Source organism: Carassius gibelio, chromosome B13 (genome assembly GCF_023724105.1).
Source record: "Carassius gibelio isolate Cgi1373 ecotype wild population from Czech Republic chromosome B13, carGib1.2-hapl.c, whole genome shotgun sequence".
Lineage (NCBI taxonomy): Eukaryota > Metazoa > Chordata > Actinopteri > Cypriniformes > Cyprinidae > Carassius > Carassius gibelio.
In genome coordinates, this window is record NC_068408.1 from 1117196 (window position 1) to 1124404 (window position 7209).

Sequence of the window (7209 nt, forward strand, 5' to 3'; positions counted from 1 at the left end):
GTAAAAATATATTTTTCACATATTTGTTAAACCTGTCATTATGTCCTGACAGTAGAATATGAGACAGATATTCTGTGAAAAAAATCAAGCTCCTCTGCCTCCTCCCAGTGTCCTTTTGCCATTTGCAGAAACTCCATCGCTCCCGGTAAGAAACAACCAATCAGACTGCGGTCCGTAACTTTGTTTGTGTTCAAAATGTAGAAAAATGTATATAATAAGCGAGTACACCATGAATCCATTTTCCAAACCGTGTTTTTAGCTTGTCCTGAATCACTAGGGTACACTTATAATAAGTGTTTATATTCGGACTATTTTAGATTGCTTCGGGGATACCGCGGCGGAGTAACCCAGTACCTTTGTGATTCTTCATAGACATAAACAGAGAGAAGTAGTTCCGGCTCCGATGTTCTTCCGCAAGACGCAAGCAGTTCTGTTTATTAACTGCTAGAGCGTCAAAAGTTACCAACCGCAGTTTTAACTTGAAATTTTCTGAGACCACTGATAAATATTTGCTTGTTTGAATAATGTACTCTTTTCTCAAAAAAACAAAAAAACAAAAACCAAGACATATTTAATGTCATTTTGTGTCTCAAGTAAATGTATCTTGATTTAATCCACTGGAAAACGACAAAAACACTGAGAAAGAACAGCACTTTTGTATTTCTATCACTGCGTCTCAGTAGAAAAGATCAGTCGAGAAGCACAACGGCAGAAACGCAGAGAACAGAGGAGATGAACTGAAGCAGAAGCCGTGTGCTGGCAGTCTGTCTTCATTCAGTGATGGCTGAGAGTGAACTGACTGAGAGAAGGGGTTGATTGTGGTTTTGAAGGGGGTTCGAGTCTCTCATATCGCTGACGGAGCTCTTATGAGTGTGATTGTGCTGTGAGACTGGAATATGAGTCTTTCTGCAGCGCTGTGTGTGTCCAGATCGATGAAGAAACGTCTGCAGCAGTGCAGGACAAAATCAGGTCACACTTTTAAGCTCTTAAAGGAATAGTTCACCCAGAAACGCTGAAAATCTGCTGTAAATGTGTTCATCCTCAGGTCATCTGAGATCAGGATCAGTTTGTTTCTTCATCAGGTTTGTAGAAATGCAGCATTGCATCAGTGTCTCATTAATGGACCCTTATGAAAAAAGTAGTATACTTCAAATGTATTTTACTATGTTTACTTAAGTAAAGTTCAAGTATATATTTAAGTATTAAGTTTTCATTGGTTGACAGTTTTGATGCGGTTTCATGTCAGATGATCGTGTTAGATTACATGTGTTAGTATCTGCTGTTTCTTTTTCGTCTTCACTTGTGTTTTTTTGGAAATGCTTAAATGTCATTTTAAGTATATTTATGAGGAGCACATAAAGCCCATTTCTGAGATGTACATAAAAAGTCAACTAAAAGCATATTTTCCTATTTTAAGTTTAAAAGAAGTATACTAATAACACACTTGAATAAACATATTTTCCATACGGGGATGCTCTGCAGTGAATGGGTGCCGTCAGAATGAGAGTCTGATAAAAACATCCCAATAATCCACAGCACTCCAGTCCATCAGTGAACATCTGGAGAAGACAAAACCTGAAACACATCCAGCATTAAGATGATTTTAACTCAAACACATAGAGTCTATAATCATAATAACACTTCCTCCAGTGAAGAAGTGTTCTGGTCTGAATCAGGAGAGAAATCTGAACAGATTACAATCCAAAACATTTTAACTTTAACACTTGTGTCTTCTCCAGATGTTCACTGATGGACTGGAGTGCTGTGGATTATTGGGATGTTTTTATCAGACTCTCATTCTGACGGCACCCATTCACTGCAGAGCATCCATTGATGAGACACTGATGCAGTGCTACATTTCTCCAAACCTGATGAAGAAACAAACTCATCCTGATCTAGTATGGTCACATTTTCAGTGTTTTGATGTGAAGTGCTCCTCTAAGCACACGCTGTAGGGATGCTGGAGTGTTTATATGTATTTTCGAGTCCAGGAGCTGCTTTGGGAGCAGAGAAATCAGGCCAGAGTCATCAGCAGAGGAGAAGACAGACACGTCTGAGAGAGGAGGTTCAGATCCATACACACGGGGATCCTAAACACAGACCTCAACGATCACATTTCCCTTCTTCTTCTGAGAGAAAAGCGTTTGATGTGCTGAGAAAACATGGTCACTTCCAGAACGTCCAAAACCTGTACAACAACAACAACATTTACAAAAACTATATGGACATATTTCAAAAACTAAAATAAATAAATAAATAAAACACAATTTACTAAAACATTTCCTTAAATTAACAGGAAAGCGAAAATAATAATAATTATATATATATATATATATATATATATATATATATATATATTAGTGCTGTCAAAATTAGCGCGTTAACGCATTCGATTAATTTGAAATATTTAACGCGTTAAAAAAAAATAACGCAATTAACGCGGTTGCAGTTTTTTTATTTCCAGTTGTGGCCTATGTGTGTTCAACGTGCAAAGAAATATGGATAAGACCAAGGAAGGACTTTTAGACGGAAAGTTTCAGTATAAAACTCTGCCGGATTACTCTTCAGTCTGCCACAAGAAACAGCAACATTAAAATCATGAACTCAAATGTCATTGTTTAAAAAAAAACAAAAAAAACAATGACTGTAACAGTGCGTAAATCAGACCTTTCTGTAACGCTAACGTTAATAAGCTTAAACGAAAATAACGAAATAATTGTGTAGCGGAGTATTTTTTGTACACAGTGCCGCGAACTGTCAATCACTCCTGTGCGCGTGCGTCACTGTCCTCCTCAGCTGCAGCTACTTGCGCTCTGTCTCTTCATCAAGCTTTAAAACAAAAAGGGGACAAAAAGATCATATTGTCTTTGTGCATAGGCTATAGATTAATTAGATAAATGAATATCTACATTTGTGCCTTGCCGTCTACGGTATTTAGAACTTAGAAAAAAGATGCTGCAGCCAATGAACAGCCAGCGGGGGCTGCAGGACGACTCAACCTCCGCAGACAGTTTTTAATGTTTATCAGACAATAAATACTCAAGATTTTGCTTTAGTATAACTCACAACGAGTTTCACACACCTTCTCCGGCCACGTTGAGTTGTTGACACTTAACAGTGGGAAAGCTCCACAAATGCGCTATTCACTTGTATAACTTAAGGGTGAATGGGTAATGTAGTTACTGCTCTGGGTGGGATGAATTAGGAAGCTTGCATTGTGAAGGGCGCTCTGAAAATCGGCAGTGCAGGTAAAAGATTAAAACCTCTATTAAAACAGATGTCCAAATGAGCGTACCGGTACGCTACAAGCACGTTCTGGGCGCACGGATAGGTGGCGGTACGCTCAAGAGCTATATTTGGAAGTGGCGGTACTGAGTACTGGTGCGTACTGTCCCACTTAAAGCACTGGCAATGACTATACTTTGGAATTTTTTTGCAGTCCACTTAGAATTCAACATGGAAATCATTTTTGTTTTTTATTGGCATTGATTGTTTTGAAATTCAAATGGTACTTACATGCCTGTGTTTTTATTTCTGTAATAAATATGGCTTTCAAGCCAACAGTTAATTTGGAGAATATTGATGGTTTATTGCAGGTATGTTGTTTACATGAGAAAATCTGTGTTACAAGTTAAACAAAAATTCCAATAAACAATCATATTTTGAATTTAAATAGTTTCTTTGTCTTGAGTTTACATTAATTATTTACATTTTACATTTACATATCCAAAAAGTTTCAGTCTTTTAATTGCGATTAATCGCGATTAATTTTAAAAAATTGTGCGATTAATTAGTTAATTTTTTTTAATCGATTGACAGCACTAATATATATATATATATATATATATATATATATATATATATATATATATATATATATATATACATAAAATCTAAATTTTGACAAAAACTAATAGTATCTTAATGATACTAATATAACGTTGTATGAAATAACCATTTAATGATCATATAAACATAATTATACATATGCATATAATTATACACACACACACACACACACACACGCACGCACGCACGCACGCACGCACGCACACACACACACACACACACATATATATTGAAGTGTGATGTATAAGTTATATAAATTGATATGGAGACTTTCATCAATCCAGTCAAACAAAAATAATAACTAACAAAATAATAACTCCTACAGCTCAGTCATTGGTCAGTCAAACCGATAGTCCCGCCCCTAGCTCATGTGATTGGTCACTGTCCTGTCACTCAAACAGATCAACGTTCAGAAAGCGTGTGTTTCTCAAACTGTCAGTGCTGCTCTGAATGTTAAAGACACATAAAGTTTAATATTTCCAGAAGTGTCAGATCAGTAAACTGAGAAGTTATGTATGGTCTATTTTCAGGATCTGAAGACTTCCTTATCCTCAACACACGATCAGACAGAAACATGGTTCGTCTGATCATCTCATGTCTTTACTGTCATCATGTGGATAGTGGAGTAAACTACAAGCAGTGTTGACTTTCACTTCATGTTCTCAGTCTGCCAGATCCAGAACAACAACAGCACATCATAGAGAACGAGCCCTGCAGCTAGTGTGTGTGTGTGTGTGTGTGTGTGTGTGTGTTTATTTATTGTGCACTAGGAAAATGAGCATTTCACGGGTTCATCCTAAAGAAAACAAATTTAGGATCAATCACACAAAAACATTTTTTAAAGGCAATAAAAACAAATTTATATGGAAGCCTGTTTCTGCTGTTTAAAAGGACATCGTGACTTTTTATCTCACAATTTAGAGTTTTGTTCTCATTATTGCAAGTTTATATTTCACAGTTTTCAGTTTCTATTTTGCAGTTTTGACCATTTTATTTCTGTAGCACTTTAAACAATACAGCTTTACAGAAATAAACAGGAAAATAGAATTCAACAGTTAAGAATGTTTCCTTGGCAAAGTTTTTCATTGTTTATTTTATTTTTTCGTTTTAGTTAAGTTTTGATGGAATTTCCCTACTGAAATCAATAACATCTTCACTGAAATAAACCAGCAATAACGTTTAAAATGCTGTAAAAATGAGGAAGTTAGTCTGTTTCTTCCTTTAGTTGGGATCTTTCAGCAGAAGACAGACTCAGATGCTTTGATGAAGAACAGCACGTGACTGGGATGCTCTCTGTTCTCAGATCGAGCAGCAGGTGGCGCTGTGACCATCATCCTCTTCATCAACCTCAGTGTGTGCTTCCACAGTAATCAGCGTCTGCCATGGCCCAGAGGATCAGGGGTATTATGGGAAAATCACCAAATATTCCCTCAGTATTGGAGCTCAATGTAGAAACACAGTGAAAATGTGGGGAACTGTTTCCAGGTGCACAGAGCAAAAAGAGCAATAAACATCCATGTACTGCTTAAACTTATTCAGAAAGTGTTTAATCGAATAGAACATGTGTCCCTGCAGCACAGAAGCAGTCATCAGTATCACAGGGATATTTGTAGAAATAGACAACAATACATTGTATGAGTCACAGTTATAAATTTTTCTTTGATGACAGAAATCATTAGGATATTAAGCAAAGATCATGTTCCATGAAGATATTTAATAAATTTACTACCGTAAATATATCAAACCTTCATTTCTGATTAGTAATATACATTGCTAAGAACTTCATCTGAACAACTATAAAGATGATTTTCTCAATATTTAGATTTTTTTGCTCCCTCAGATTCCAGATTTTCAAATAGTTGTATCTCAGACAAATATTGTCCTCCGAACAAACCAGAAATCAATGGAGAGATGATTTCTTCAGCTTTCAGATGATGTAGAAATCAGAAAGTTGACCCTCATTGAACAATAATAAATGAAGTACCTGAAGCTGACAATGAAGTAAATGTATAATAATTAGTAAATATGATTAATTTAGCGCTGTAAACGCACGTGTGAGGGGCGGAGACGCGCCGCGGAGCGTCAGACGCGCGTGAGGACCAAACACAGCAGAACGGTAAGAAACTTCACTCCTCTTATTATTTCTCTTTTACTATAGCGATTTATTTTTAGATACGTGATCTGAGTCTTTCATAGAGTTGTAGAGTTATTAGAGTTATTAGAGAAATAGAGTTCTTTTTTACATTCTTTGGTCGAAGTTTTCAAATCGGGACTTCGGAGCCTGTTCGCGACTCGGTTGATTCAGATCGGCACTTCGGAGCCTGTTCGCGACTCGGTTGATTCAGATCGGCACTTCGGAGCATGTTCGCGACTCGGTTGATTCAGATCGGCACTTCGGAGCATGTTCGCGACTCGGTTGATTCAGATCGGCACTTTGGAGCAGGAAGTGTTTGTCAAACAGTTAATTTGTGATGAATGAATATTTGACCTGAGGCTTTTTTTTAACCTGTCGATGTGATTTTTAAATGATTTCAATGACTTTTGGATGTCAATACTTCTTGTACCTCAGTTGCATGTGTTTTGTTTCATGAATTGTGGATTGATTAATCAACTGAGAAAATAAAGCTGAACATTGATTATCATGAATTCTTAAATAAGATGATGAAAAGAAAAGGTAATATTGCATATAAAATTATATCTAAGTATGAACTAACTTGCGCAATACAGTAAATATTCTTACTCTACCCTAAATCAGGGAAAAATGTTTGGCTCAGTTTACAGAAAAGTGTAGGTCACACATCCTTTCATTATGATGCAAGATAGTTTTCTCCTCAGATGAGTATTTAACATCTTTATTATTGTGGGGATTAGTGTGTAAATGCTACACACACACACACACCGATCAGAGTTTGGGATCAGAATGATTTTTTCATGTTTTTTTTTTTTTTCTTACCGGAGTTTACTCATCAAAACTGCATTTATTTGATAAAAAATACAGGAAAAAAAGTGAAATATTATTATGAAGTAAAACAACATTATTTTTTATTTTAATATACATTAAAATCTATTTTATTTCTGAGATTTTCAGCATCATTCCTCCAGTCGTCAGTGTCACAGAATAATATGATGATTTATTACGTGCTGCTGAAACCGTGATACTTCTTTCAGGATTCTTTGATGAATGAAAAGCTAAAAAGAATAGCATTTATTTAAAGATTTTTCTAACAATATTCACTACAGTTCAATAGTTTGGGGTCAGTAAATTTTTATCCTTTCTTTTTTTTATTAGAAATGGTATTCTTTATTAGATTTTAGAATCTTTTATTCAGGATGTGTTAAATTGATAAGAAGTGATATCAA

General features: G+C 35.8%; 1 protein-coding gene across 1 annotated transcript in view; it reads left to right on the forward strand.

The window, feature by feature from the left end:
* Nucleotides 1–9, forward strand: part of LOC127969956 (leucine-rich repeat-containing protein 27-like) — a 2715-nt gene extending 2706 nt beyond the window's left edge. Inside the window, exon 5 of the mRNA XM_052572129.1 lies at nucleotides 1–9. This exon is cut by the window's left edge and continues 621 nt beyond it. The gene's annotated coding sequence lies outside the window, so the exon portion shown is untranslated.
* The last annotated feature ends 7200 nt before the right edge of the window (nucleotides 10–7209 follow it).